The sequence below is a fragment of the Perognathus longimembris genome, chromosome 1 (assembly GCF_023159225.1).
Source record: "Perognathus longimembris pacificus isolate PPM17 chromosome 1, ASM2315922v1, whole genome shotgun sequence".
Lineage (NCBI taxonomy): Eukaryota > Metazoa > Chordata > Mammalia > Rodentia > Heteromyidae > Perognathus > Perognathus longimembris.
Genome location: NC_063161.1, coordinates 151,544,880 through 151,558,488, shown reverse-complemented (window position 1 = coordinate 151,558,488; position 13,609 = coordinate 151,544,880). Strand labels below are relative to the sequence as shown.

The 13,609-nt window shown below is 45.2% G+C and overlaps 1 protein-coding gene across 1 annotated transcript in view; it reads left to right on the top strand.

The window, feature by feature from the left end:
• The window catches only part of Ttll11 (tubulin tyrosine ligase like 11), a 100,203-nt gene that overhangs the window by 69,321 nt on the left and 17,273 nt on the right, over positions 1–13,609 (top strand). The gene's annotated exons all lie outside the window — the stretch shown is intronic.

Below are 13,609 nucleotides of genomic sequence, written 5' to 3'. Positions count from 1 at the left end.
GCAGAGCTTCTGCAGGGCAAAGGACATAGCTCACACGATAAACAGAAAGCCCACAGATTAGGAAAAGATCTTTACCGGCCATACAACGAACAAAGGCCTCATATCTAAAATATATGCAGAACTAAAAAAATTAAATTCCTCCAAAACAAAATCGCAAAGAACCAACAGCCCCCTCATCAAGTGGGCTAAAGATTTAAAAAGAGACTTCTCTGATGAGGAAATGAGAATGGCCGAGACATATGAAAAAGTGTTCTACATCACAGGCCATAAAAGAAATGCAAATCAAAACAACATTGAGATTCTACCTCACCCCAGTAAGAATGTCATATATCAAGAAAACTAACAATAACAAATGTTGGAGGGGATGTGGCCAAAAGAGACCCCTACTTCATTGCTGGTGGGAATGTAAACTGGTTCAGCCACTCTGGAAAGTGGTATGAATATTCCTCAGAAGGCTAAACATAGAGCTCCCCTATGACCCAGCAGCCCCACTTTTGGGCATCTACCCAAAAGACCACAAACAAGAACACACTAAAGGCACCAGCACAACAATGTTCATCGCAGCACAATTTGTCATAGCTAAAATATGGAAGAAAACCTTTTTTTAAGAAAAATACTATACATTTCAATTTGTAAATTCTTGAGCACTGTTACACCAAGTGACAGGATGCTAGAGTCTGTTGCTGGCCCTTTCCTACCTAGAATGAGTAAGTTTGAGTATAAAAAGAGAGAGACTTGAGTAAGAATTATAGTTTCTCCCACAACTTAACATTCCTTGCTATTTATCACGTTAAACGATTTCCACACCCAATCATTAGTAGCACATGGATGACAAATACATGAGCCACTCTGCCATCGGCGATGTGATATTCCTGAAATATTAAGTAGAGTCAATAAAGTTCTAGAAAATAGGCAAAATATAATTTCCCTCTCTATTTACATAGTTCTTCATCTCTAAAAACTTACGGTGCTCAGTTGAAGCCTTGAGAAAATGCTATCTCTATGGACTATGGAGTAAGGGTCTAGCCGCCATCTTGTCCATATAAATCTATCTCTCACTTTCGTGGAGGCGCACAGGATAGCCCAGTGCATAACAGTCTTGCGGGCATCCCAGGCTCTTGCCCTCTACATGCCAGTCGTACCTCCCCATTCACTGTGACAATGACAAATCCCCTCTGGAAATTTCTAGAACCCTCTCTAGGTGGCAGTGCCAACCTCCTTGGGGCCATGGACTGACCTACATGGAGAAGAAACATTTTCTGCTCTCCTCCTTAAGAAACACAAATGTTTCATATTGCTCATAGGCATTTAATTTTTAGCATATTACAGAAGTCTGTGTCATGCTATGCATTTGCCTGATTCTTACTTTCTGATTCTTTCAGAATCACAATGAGCTTGGTCTAATCCTCCTGCCTGGGTGGGGTGTGGAAGTAGCCTGAAGTCACTGCCTTAGGTAAGCGGGCTGGAGCAACAGGCAGAGGTTAGGAACCCCTCAGAATGGAGGCTACCCTGCAGGCAGGCTTTTCATCACCGGTTGCCACCAGAGAGCATGAAGGATCTTGAAAGCCCTCCAGCAAAAGCATTCTCAGTGGCTCATCAAACTCTTCCATTGTGCAGATGAGGAAACTGAGTCCCAGAGAGGGAAAGAGACAGGGCCATGTCATGCAAATCAGAGATACTAATAAGGCCTTAAATGGAGGGAGCTGGTACCAAATAAACAAGTCCTGTGGACTGGAAAGGCTCTGAGACCGTCAAAGTGTCTCCCCCTCGGGATGGGTACCTCCACATCTGAATTGGTGGTCAGGCTCCAGGCAGTACCACATCATCTTCAGAAAAGAACAGTTTCACATATTTTAAAGCCAATTCATCACCCAGTGGGGCTCTTGTAACTTTAAAAATATTTCTGAATTGAGCCAGGAGCTGGTGGCTCACACCTGTAATCCTAGCTACTTAAGGAGGTTGAGATCTGAAGATCCTAGTTTGAAGCCAGCCCAGGTAAACAAATCCAACAGACCCTTATCTTTAACTAACTAGCAAAAAGCCAGAAGTGGAGATGTGGCTCAAGTGGTAGAGGGCCAGCTTTGAGCAAAAAAAAAAAAAGCCAAGCAAGACCATGAGGCATGAGTTCAAGCCCCATTAGTGGCACCCATATTTCTCAGTTGAGACTTGCTCTCTGAATCTCATCCCCCTTTTCCACCCTCTGTAGCTGGGATATGCATGCCCCTTGTAGATCCTGTGTCAGCCCCTTATTAACTTGTTTCCATGGATACAAAATTGTATCCATGTCTCTTGAGTGTTCTCAGTTACAGTCTGTGGCCTTGAAGGTGCCACAAGGATTACTGTTTGTTTGTTTTTGTTTTTTTTTTTTTTTTGGCCAGTCCTGGGCCTTGGACTCAGGGCCTGAGCACTGTCCCTGGCTTCCTTTTGCTCAAGGCTAGCACTCTGCCACTTGAGCCACAGCGCCACTTCTGGCCGTTTTCTGTATATGTGGTGCTGGGGAATTGAACCCAGGGCCACATGTATACGAGGCAAGCTCTCTTGCCACTAGGCCATATCCCCAGCCCCACGAGGATTACTGTGATGACAAATCTAAGGTGGTTCTTCTCTGTGGAGTCTTTCCTGTAGCTGGAAGGCAAATGCGATGCCATGAGCATGTGAAGTGAGACTAACTACCACGTCCTTAGGTCCTGCAGCTAGCCAGACTTGTATTGACACCATCCACAGCTAGGGGCGTGGCTCTGCACCCTGCCCCTTGTGTCTCCAGGGGGCTTGGAGAGCTGAGCCTCTGGGGAATCTACCAGTGATCCTGGAGCCCAGGAGACATTGTCCTCTACCACCTGAGGGAATGTGGCATCTGCTGTGTGGAGCCTTGTAAACGGTTATCTAGCTGGTAAGGTGCTGGTGGTTCACACCTGGAATCCTATCAGGAGGCTGAGATCTGAGGAGTGCAGTTTGAAGCCAGTTTAAGCAGGAAAAATCTCTGAGACTCTTAGCCCCAATTAAGCACCAAAAAGCCAAAAATGGAGATGTGGCTCAAGGTAAACATCAGTCTTGAGCAAAAATGCTCAAGGTCGTGAGTTCAAGCCCCAGTAATGGCATATACCACACACACACACACACACACACACACACACACACACACACACACCTCTCTCACACACATATACAGATTCACGTATACACAAACACCTCACAGAAGAGCAAAATGCAACAAAATTAGAAAAAAAAATAAACCAGACGATTTCTCATTACATGGCTGTGAGGATTAAGCAAAACAAGCAATGCAAGGCACATTTTAGGTACTCATAAATGGTTGGCCTTAATACATATAATTATTTCTACTTTAAATACAATTAATTTGTTTTGTTACTTATAATTAATTGTGTTTTATCTAGACCCTTTAGGATAGTGTGTTTAGCTGAAAAAGTATGGCTTTTAGAAATTTGAACACACACTTATGTCAGATTTTGGTTCCCTGTTATACAAATTGTGTGATTGGGGAGCCAATTATCCCTTAACACTCAGTTTCCTTGTCTGTAATGGAAAGAGAGAGAGAGAGAGAGAGAAAGAGAGAGAGAGAGGAGAGAGAGGAGAGAAGAGAGAAGAGAAACAACAGTTTTAAGGGAAAACATACAATTGTACATATATGCATATGTATGTATATATGGCTGAGTTTGATCTATGGCATCTCTTCTGGCTCACCCTTTAGTACTTACCACACAGGATCACTAATAAGAGTCAAACCTAATCTATGGGAAATGCCAGCATGGAGCCAGCCTTGCAGTCCTTGCAATGACTTCTAAAGCTGTTGCAGTAGTGCAATGAGAAATGTTCAGAGGGTTAGCGAGCTGTCAGGTATGTTAAAGTATAAGTGTCAGAATTTGGTGACCCAGTAGAGCCAGATGACAGGGAGATGGTAGAAGCCAGGGTGATCTAAAGCCTCTGGTGTAGAGACCTGTGTAAATGGTGGTCAGGTTCCCTGGAGGAGAAAACACAGGAGTAGATTTGAGGGGAAAGGCACGAGTGCAGTGTCAGCTAAATCCGGTGTGCACTGATGAGTCTGGAGCTTGGCAGCACGGTCCTGTGCATTTGGGGCATACCTTAGGCAGCATCCAGGGATAGGTTGAGCCCCCGCCCCCCCATGAAAATAACATTATGGGAGGTCACATCACTGAGCAAGTGAGCACGCAGCAGGTTCTAAGAAGCATTTGTCACTACTTCAAGGGTCTTGTTGTGCTAGGTGGGGACAGAGGCATGTGGACATGTGGCATGTGGTGGGAGACGGGAGACGTCCCCGCCTTCGAGGAGCAGTCCCGTGGCAGTTCTTTACCTCAGCCTCTCTTTTGTAGGGTTTTGGAGTATGAGGGAAATTTGCTAGCTATGAGGCTTAAGATTATACATTCTTTGTCTCTGTATTTCTCTCTCTCTCCCTCCTTCCCTCTTCTGGTGCCCATCCTGGGGGTAGAGTGCTCAAAGCTAGCCCTCTACCACTTGAGCCACAACTCTACTTCCAGCTTTTTTTTTTGATAATTAATTGGAGATAAGTGTCTCGTGGACTTTCCTGCCCAGGTTGGCTGTAAATCTCAGTCCTCAAAAAATAAATAAATAGATCTCAGTCCTCAGATCTCAGGCTTCTAAGTAGCTCAGATTATAGGCATGAGCCACCAGTAAGCACCCTGCTAAAAGTGCTGTCTCTTCTTGTAGGATTAGAACTCATTTGCTTAGCTTGATATGATCAATCCTGCCATTTGGCCCCTGGCCACAAGAGCATTAATTAAAGAAAAGGAAGGACCTAGCTTGTGTGTTGCACAACATGACATTGATAGTTTTGTGTGTGTGTGTGTGTGTGTGTGTGTGTGTGTGTGTGTGTGTGTGTGTGTGAAGTTTAATGTGTTATGTTAAGGGAGGAATGCAAAGAGACATAGGACTGTGATGTCCTGGGAAAGAGAAAAAGCCAGGATGTGTGATTTTGAAGCACCCCTGACCATAATAGAGCTGTATACATTTGGCAAAGTGAGCTAAAGATTAGACAGTTCATTAGCAGGAAATCCTCCCTTATTGGTAAAAGGGCTTTTTCTGGAAGGGGAGCTGACTCAGCAATGGAGTGTGGTGGTGTTCCCGGTGAGAGCAGCATGAAGCTTTCTCATCATACTAGAGAGGAGGAGAGCTGAGCCCTGAGTCCAGGGAGATGAGCCAGGCTGGAGGCTGAGCCCTAGAGAGGAGGCCCCTACCTGTACAGACCTTGAGGAACACTACCCAGTCACCCAGAGGAGAGCCCAGCTGGATAGCTAGGCTGGTGTTCGGAGCCCAGCCAAGGTAGTTGGGATGAATCTCCATAGAGAATCTAGTGGATGATTAGGAAACCAAGGCATATTAATAAATAAAGTAATAAAATCATAGTACTGTGTTTAGTACTCCCCTTCCAGAACCACAGGAAGTAGACATTGTTATTCCCAATTGACAGGCAAGGATACAGAAATGCCAAAAACATGCATGTTGGCCAGCTGCTGTAGCTTGAGTATGGTGTGAGTGTATCCCCCCAGGGTTCATGAGTTGGGAAGTGGTGGATCCTTGTGTGCTGGAGAGGTGGAAGTTGGCGGAAGGTCCTTAGATCATTGAGAACACGCCCCCCACCAAAAGAGACGGAAGCAGTTCTCTGGGGCTGCTTCATGGAGTGAGCTGTTCACTGAATCTCTCCTCACCTTCCTGAGCGGCCGTATGGTCTCCCCCATCATTGTCATGCCACCTGCCACCAGGTCTGATGCAATGTCAGGACTGTGCACTTGAATCTTCAAAACTGTGAGCGAAATGCCCCTCTTCTCCTTACAAATTATGCAGCCTCGGGTGTTTTGCTATAGTAGCAGAAACAGACAAGAAGTGGCTCTACTAAGGTCTGAACCCAGATCTGTCTAGCTGCAACGTGCGTGCTCTGAACTCTGCTGTTTCCACAGGCACTCAGGTCTGTGCACCGGCTGGAGGTGAAGAGAAACCGCAGCCTGGGGCTCATCTTGTGCGCAGGGACCACCCAAAGCTCTCAGGATGCTGTGCCTGCCTTAGTACCTGCTTGAGAGAGGATTGGCTGGGAGCAGACCTGGGGGGAAAGGGAACCTGTAGGTTGGTGTCTTCATCGCCCCGGTTTGAGAATGGGCCTGAGAGGAAGATGGACTGCCTCACAAAATGACTTATTTCCTTCCTTCAAAGCAGGTTTTATTACAGTCCCAGAGGGGAGATGTGTTCTACAGGGAGGGATGGTGTTGATTTTTTGGTCTTTATTTCAGTGCTAGGGATTAAACCCAAGGCCTTATGCTTGCTAAGGAAGTGATCTATAACACTTGACCTGTGCCCGGCCCTTGTGTTTAATTTTGTGTTTATGTGAGGGTCTCTCTAACTTGGCTTGGGTTGTCGTTGAACTCATGATCCTCTTGTCTCCACTTCCGAGTAGCTGGGATTATAGGTAGGTACCACACTACGTTTAGAGTGGCTTCCTGGATGGGTACCAGTAACCCCCTTAGTTACACCTCTCCAAGAGTGGGGTCCATCGAAATGCACTGTGAACGGGCTGGATTGGGGGTAAAGCTCCTGGAAGGCACCTCCCTGCCTCTTCGCTTTCCTGACCAGTCTGTGTGTTGCTGTGTGTAGCTTTCAGGGCCCTGGACGGACGTCTCAAGTCCACCTCCTCGCTGGGCAACCTAGACTACCGCTCTGCGCCTCAGCATCCTCATTGTCTGGAGAAGGGCAATTCGAAAGATAAAAGAGATACTACAAAACACTAACATTTTGTAATAGCATCAAACAAATGTTATAAGGATAAGGAACAAAAAAACAGAGTCCCAGGTTTCTTCCGAAAAGCCTTTTGCAGATGCCCCAATTCATTATAGTCTAAAGAACTTTGGGTTGAAAGCCTGAAGAGTGTGTGTTTTACTCCTGGTGCTACCATTAGCGGTGTGGCCTTGGCTTCACAGTTCCTTTGTTTACTCTGTGTGTGTGTGTGCACGCACGTGTGTGCATACATGTGTGCAGTAATAATTCCTTCCCTTCTTGGGCCTTGAAGAGCTCATTGTGAAAATCTAGGGCAGTTGGACACAGAGAAGCTTCTTTGGAAAAGCAAAGTCCTCTGTTTGGAGGGTTGCAGTCCGGGAAAGCGTTCCCACCAGGGCCTTTTGGACTGGGCTATAGATGAGGAGTATGAGTGTGGCAGGAAAGAAGGGGTAGAGGCTGGTGGTAGCTGAAGGGGGGTCTGAATCAAGGCACAGAGGCATGAGGGATGGTGAGGAAGGGCTGGGAAGGAGGCTGTTGGGGTGATCCGAGCTGTGAGGAAGGGAGGGCCTTTCTGTGCAAGCCGTGCCAAGGAGTTACACACACGCAGTCAGCTGCAGCTCCTCTGTGAGCACACAGTGGCAGAGTCTGCTCTCATTCGCGCAGCCCGAGGCTTCTATGAGGCTGAAAGGTTTATCTGAATACCCTCCCCGACTCAACATGTGAATCTTACCATACAGGAGTTCTGATTTTTTTTCCCCTAGGATTGGGAGAGTTATTGTATCAAAATGAATTACCTTTGGGAGATATTGAACAACATAGTTCTAATAAACTATGCAGAACTTGAGGACTGAGGCAGATAGGTCTAAATTAAGTCTGTAGCCATAGCTGCTCAGTTAATACAGTGACCCACACACTCCCCACACACTGTCATTTATGAGAGCGCTCCTTTCCTTTTATGCCCTAGATCTATGAATGTCACCAGAACCCCCATAATCGCTGAGATTATCCGACTCCTCTCCTGCCCCTCCCCATCCTGTCTATTCAGTTACCAAGCCCCAGCCCCCCATCCTACCTTTGCTCCCATTTCCCACTTCAGCCCATCCCCCAGCTCTGGTCTTTGGGACTCGGATGGCACAATGCCTTCTTGTACCTACTCTGTTCTTCCAAATGGCGGTTCTCATGGGTTCCCCCACCATGTGCCTCTGTGGTGGAAAATCCCTCAGTGGCCTACAGAACAAGTGCCCATTCTAGATTGAGTGTCATTCCATGCTCCTTTCTGCCCCTTCTAGCCTATGGTTCCTGGAAACACCCTTTTCCCTCTCCTCACGTTCCCTGGGTGACTTGGGAAGGTTTTCAGCCATCACTGGGGTCTAAAGACTCCAGCTGTCTCTCCTAAACTCGAGGCGCACAATCATGTGACCATAGGCCCTCTCCAGCTGTGCACCCTCCGTGTCCTCTGCTTCACCATCTTTCCCCACTTTCTCTTACTTACTCTCCTGTTTCCCCCCCCCCCGCCCCCACTTCTGTGACTCTGGAAGCCCTGGATGGTCTCATTGCTGGGATTTTTACATGCACCCCCCTTTTCTGTCCAGTGCTTCCGTTCCCCAGGACATCCTGTACTCTCCTGCCTTCTGGAGTCTGCTCAAGCTCTTCATCTTGGCCCCACCATTCCACTTCCCACTCTACCCCTCTCCTGTCCCTCATTGCCTTCTCATCTGGCCTCCATCATCTAGCTACAGATTGCCTTAACTGTCCTTAGAAACTGCCTTGAACACTGCAGTTGGGAATGTGCCCTGGGTACAGGGCTCAGCCCCCTGCTGCTGGCAGGGCCCAGTCCCAACATCCTGTATCCTGTGCACTTTTTGACATCTATTTTTGTCTACCAGCAATTTGGTTTTGCAGAAAATCCCAGCCCATGCCTATTGTCTCTGCCACCTAGGGTCTGGGTTGCTAGGATTGAATGCAAATCCTCCTGCATGACAAAGCACTGCTCTAATTGGCTTTGACTTTCCTGGTATTGCAGACATAGTGTTTCTTCAAAAATTGTCCTCCTACCTGCCCCTCGCTGCTAATGATGTTTTGTGGCTTGGTATTCCAATCACTGAATTTCTCCCTCCAAATATTTTAGCTTGCTTCTCCCAGATGTCTCCATGATGGCCTCAAAGCATCATAAATCTCCCATCCAAGTCTCCTGCTCTTACACATTGTCCCAGTGCACTGATCACAACAGCACAGCACGATGACTCTCGTGTGATGATGAATGCCCCCTGCGTGTTTGTGACACAGCCTTCAACTGTGGTGATGTCAAGATAAATCACCTCTCAGCACGTTTTAGCTGGCTGAAGCCAGGAACCTTAGGAGGACTCCTTTATTTTGTAGGAAACTCCAATAAAGCCCAGGAGGTCATTCAGTCGGAAATTACCTAACAGAACCAGAACCCCAATCCAGATTTTTCTTTTTTCTTTTCTTTTTTTTTTTTTTTTTTTTTTTTTTTTTGGCCAGTCCTGGGGCTTGGACTCAGGGCCTGAGCACTGTCCCTGGGTTCTTTTTGCTCAAGGCTAGCCCTCTGCCACTTGAGCCACAGCGCCAATTCTGGCCATTTTCTGTATATGTGGTGCTGGGGAATGGAACCCAGAGCCCCATGTGTATGAGGCAAGCACTCTTGCCACTAGGCCATATCCCCAGCCCCCAATCCAGATTTTTCTATTTTTCACATCAGTATTTTCTTCATAATTTACCAAAAGCTATTTCAATAAGACATTTTTAATTTAAAAATTGGAATAAAATGCCCATGTTAAATGGGCATCAGCATAACCATTCATTTCTAAGTTTAAAGTTTTGTGGCCTAAAAATAACTTCACCTTGTTGGGCAACTGTTACCACTTCCCTCTGTACAACTCCTTTTTTTAAATGATGTTGCTCCTGGGATTTGAAGCCAAGTCCTTAAACTTGCCAAGGAGGAGCACTACCACTTAAGCCACGTTCACAACTCTGATAAAATTGTTTTTTCATATTGCAACACTGCCCATCAAACACTTAACTCCCTATAGTCTCCAACTCCAGGCCCTGGTAAACACTATTCTATTTTCTGTCTCTTAAGAATTTGACTACTTGAGAGACCATAGACACATACACACACACACTCTCATACTGTATCTTTATTGCCTTATCTCCCTTGCACAGTGTCTTCAAGGTATAATCATACTGTTTGAAGTTTATTCCTTACTAAGACTGAATAGTATTAATAATAATTCTACTTGTAGTGGTGGTTTGTTAGGACCATTCCTATGAAGCCATATCATAATTGTGTTTTACTGCTAAAGCAGTTTTGAAGAGGTGACATTTTCAGTCACGTTTCTTAAATATCCACCAGGGGGCAGTAAAAGATGCGAAAAATTTTCAATAGCCCTTTTGAGCGCCAAGTAATCCAGTGGCATCTTGCCTGTATCTCTTTTAGCCATCCTTGTATACAGTTACAAGATAATGGATTTCACATCCAACAGCAGATTTGGATAAGCTAGAGATATGATCAGATGTAGCTTAAGTATAAGTCTTCCTCACACTGTATTTTGGTTTCATGTTAGTCTAGTGCTTCTTAGAGAGAATATACATCAAAACTGTCTGGAGTGCTTTTTCTGACACACGCACACAGGCAGGTCTCAGCTGGGGCCTATCAAATCAGAATATCTGGGGCTGGGGCCCAGGTGTATTTTGATTCTGGTCCATAACTTTTCAGTAAGAATAAATATACTTGTTCTTAAGTTCTTGGAGAAGAGGGTGTCCCTTGAATAAAATTTTAGAGGACAGTAGATATGACTTCCAAAAATTTCTCTTCTTGCTAAAGAAGTTGCTTTAGGGTCTTAGGGCTAAGGGAACTTGATTCTGACCAACGACGAGTCTTGCTTGTAGATTACACCTATCTTTTAGCACATCAGCAATCCTGACAGAAAACCGGAAACTGGGCCATCTCAGCCGTCCCTGGATATATGGGTATGGTTCCAAGATGGCAGTGCCCAAGGGTCAAAGTCTTTACTATGAGATCAGATGCCAACGCTGTGTGAGCTGTTGAGTCTTTTGTACAGTAATCAGGAAAAGAGGGCTTCAGTTTTACCTTATCAAAGGTAAAAACAGCACAGCAATCCTGAAGGGGAGATCAAGAGACCCTAGTTCTCATCCTAACTGCCCCTTTGAGTTATGAGAGAATTGGGTAGTACTCATCTCTGAGGATCCTTTCAGTTCCAAACATTCAACAATTCTATTCATATTAATAATCTTGACTTGTAGTTACTACTCCAGCAAAGACCAGATGAAATATTCTGTAAGGCAATGAATGACAGTGACTATTGACCGTGTTGTTTAATTTATTTAAGGTGCATACGATGAATTCAAAGGAGAAAATATTGCTCCTGATAATATATTGAACAGTTAGTATCTTGCCCTAGCAAAAGCTTTCCAGAGGGAAAAATTACCCATCAGTGCAAAGTTGACATTTTTCACTTCCTGATCCATAATGACCATTTGTCCAGCATGCTCCTATTTACTGTAAAGGGCCATGTGTGTGAGTGCCTTGGAAGAATATGAAATGACTACGTAAATATCAAGGTCACTGTAGTAAGAATGGGCTGCGAGGTGGGGGGGCCCTGGAGGCTCGCATTGATCTCTTGTGAAGTTCCATTTTCAAGTCCTGCTGACAAAGGGGAAACAATTGAAGTAGACCATTATTAAGGCTTTTAAGTGTTTCTCCATTGTTAAAGATCTTTTACAAGCCCAGCATAACTGATAGTGTCCAAGGAATCGGCAAAAGCGTCACTTAGAAATATAGGCTGGTCAAAGAGATAAGTACAACTCAGAGTGCAGATGGCCCTGGGTCAGGCTCACACAGCATAGGGGGGACTGAGGGAGTCCAGTGCTGAGGCAAAGCCACCCGTTCCACCTGCTGGGCACTGCTCTGTTACAGCTCAAGATGGAGCTGCAGAGTATCCTCTGTTTCCAACTTCTCGTTTCCGCCTGCTCCTCTGCTCTGATGTAGAACTCCTCTTCTGCCATCTCTGTCCATCCAGTCCTCGCAGCTGCATCGGTCCAGGTGCAGATGTTTCATGCCTGTAATCCTTGCTAGTCAGGAGGCTGAGATCTGAGGATCCTGGTTCACAGCCAGCTGGGAGATTTAAGAGTCCATGAGATTCTTATCTCCAGTTAACCAGCAAAAAGCTGGAAGTGAAATTGTGGCTCAAGTGATAGAGTGCCAGCCTTGAGCAAAAAAGCTGAGGGACAGCGCCCAGGCCTTGTGTTCAAACCCCAGTGCTGGCATATACAGTAATACATAAAGTAACCTCATAAGTGTTCAGGTATTGTAGACTATTTTTGGGTGCTATAACTAAATATCTGAAACTACTTGATAAAGAAATGTATCTCTTACAGTTCTATGAGCTGAGAAGCCCCATATAGTTTATTTTTATTTTTTATTTTATTTATTTTTGGCCGTCCTGGGCCTTGGACTCAGGGCCTGAGCACTGTCCCGGGCTTCTTCCCGCTCAAGGCACCTGAGCCACAGCGCCCCTTCTGGCCGTTTTCCATATATGTGGTGCTGGAGGCAAGCACTCTTGCCACTAGGCCATATTCCCAGCCCAGCCCCATATAGTTTAATAGCAAGGTCCTAGCATCTGGTTAGGCCTTCTTGCTAAATCCCAATATGGTGGAGGGTGTCACATCACAGGGCAGAAGAGCAAACGTGTTGACTATAGTCCTTCTTCCTCTCAGAAAGCCACTAATGCTGTCATGGTACTTTCATCCACATGACCTCTCTTCTGGTCCTGATTACTTCAAGCCTCCACTTGCAAGTGCCATGAATGTGTGAGTCTTAGTTAAGTTTCCAATGTAACTTTTGGGGCCACACTCAAACCATCACATTGGAGGAACCAGATACATATTCGTTATGCATAAACTTATTTAGGGATCTGCAGTGGGGAAATGCCCAACTAATTCACTGGGGCTGGGAATATAACAAATGTGGTGGATGATGGAATTCAGTTTCAAAACGATCTCCACAGACTGAAGGATCAGCCAGAACTACCAAGCGAACTTACAGATTATAGATAAAGCACACATCACTCATGTACCAGCTCTGTTTTGATATTAATGCTTGGTCCTCTGCGCATTTCAGCTTATCCAGCCTTCACAGTGACCCAGAGTGGGTTGGAAGGAATATGGAGAAATATATAGGGCTTTAAAGTCATTACTCTAGGTTTCAGATCCGACTCTGCCCCCAGTTAGCTGGCAAGTTGCTTCATCTGTTAAAAATAGCAGTAGCTAGGCTTTTGGTTGTCTTTTAACATGTCAGGTTCTGCGTGCTTAGCTGTTGCATTTAATCCTCTGAACAATCTTACTCCTATTTAATAGATGAGAAAGTCACAGATAACAAGTAACTTGGGCAAATCACTTAACAGTAAGTGACAGGGCCAGGGCCTCAGCCCAAGTTGTCTGACACCCATACTTTTATTTTTTTTAGTTAGCATGTATTAATTGCACAGAAGGGCTTCACTGCAGAATTTTCATGCATGTGTATAGTGTACTTTGATCAAGTTTACCCCTCTATTCTTTCTTATATACCCTTTTTCCTTTTCGAACCAGTTTTAATGGGCTTCATGATTCGATCTTCATACATGTGTATAAGGTACTTTGTATTCACTTTCCCTTTTCTTTCTTTCCTTTCCACCCCACTGGTCTCCAACTCCCTCAAACCTCCCCATTTCATACTCCTGTTACTCATTTTATTTCCTTAGTCTAGATTCCACATGTGAAATTGAATGGTTTATTTAATGTGATGATTTCCAGGTCTATCCATTTCCTCAAA